General features: G+C 46.5%; 1 protein-coding gene across 1 annotated transcript in view; it reads left to right on the top strand.

Annotated features, from left to right (window-relative positions):
* Positions 1-1,043, top strand: part of LOC107288459 (olfactory receptor 6M1-like) — a 9,430-nt gene that overhangs the window by 886 nt on the left and 7,501 nt on the right. The gene's annotated exons all lie outside the window — the stretch shown is intronic.

Below are 1,043 nucleotides of genomic sequence, written 5' to 3'. Positions count from 1 at the left end.
TCTCTGATTATTCTGTTGTTAAAGTGTTCAGTTTTGGCAATAGTTCTGGTCTTTTTAAAGTCAATTTTATGTCCTGTGGCTTTAAGGTGTTGGACCAGGGAAGAAGTTGGTTCCTCTTTTCTGACTGAGTTCTTGTGTTCTTCAATGCGTGCATTTATTCTTCTGTTGGTTTGTCCGATGTATGTGGTGGGGCAGTCGGACAAACATGGTTGCGGAGGGTGCCTGGGAGGGGTGTGAAGATGAGGAAACAAGAAGGGGGTGTATGCCACGCAGAACCAAGGTGGGCAGGAGAGAAAAGAGAGAACCTCCGCTATGGTACGAGGGCAACAACAAGCAGGAATGGAGTGGAGACGCGGCATGTAAGAGGAAAAGGGATGATCCCCCCTCCCCTCTCCGGACCTGGGATACAATCACATACGGAATATGGGAGGTACTACACGAAAGAATGCCGGCAATTGCTGGCCCCTGAACATGCATAACCTTACAATAACGAAGGGAGCGGCACGGGAGGAAACACAGGCTCGGAGAAGGAGGGGGGTGAATGATGACATGAGCAGTATGCTGGAAGCACGGCAGGATCAGCTGGGGCCTGTTACTCGCTCCAGGAGCCGTAAACTGACATTCGGCAATGATATATAAGACTTCAACTGGCTGTTGCCTTTTAGCCCTGACGATGTCAAACGTTTTGTTGACGAAAGCTAGGTAGATTAAACATTTTATATGTATTCTCTTGGCGGTCTGTATTTATTTTGATATTTTATATATATATATATATATATATATATATATATGTAGGTCTTTAGTTATTCGGGTTTTCTCCCGCGTAGAATTAAAAGTACCTTGGCGACGTTTCGACGAAGTCACATTCGTCATCTTCAGGCTGGTGTCTTCAGCTTCGTGCTTCTAAGAGTGGTGTGTGATCGCAGCTGTTTCTTCCTTTTAACTGCCAGTGGAGCTCCACCCAATCAGAACACAGCCAAGCTCCCACCCAATCAGCTCCAACCCCACTGGCAGTTAAAAGGAAGAAACAGCTGCGATCACAC

Source organism: Protobothrops mucrosquamatus, unplaced genomic scaffold (assembly GCF_001527695.2).
Source record: "Protobothrops mucrosquamatus isolate PMUCROS unplaced genomic scaffold, P.Mucros_1.0 scaffold550, whole genome shotgun sequence".
Classification (NCBI taxonomy): domain Eukaryota; kingdom Metazoa; phylum Chordata; class Lepidosauria; order Squamata; family Viperidae; genus Protobothrops; species Protobothrops mucrosquamatus.
Note: the sequence above shows the minus strand (reverse complement) of the source record. Positions and strands in the feature narration are given on the sequence as shown.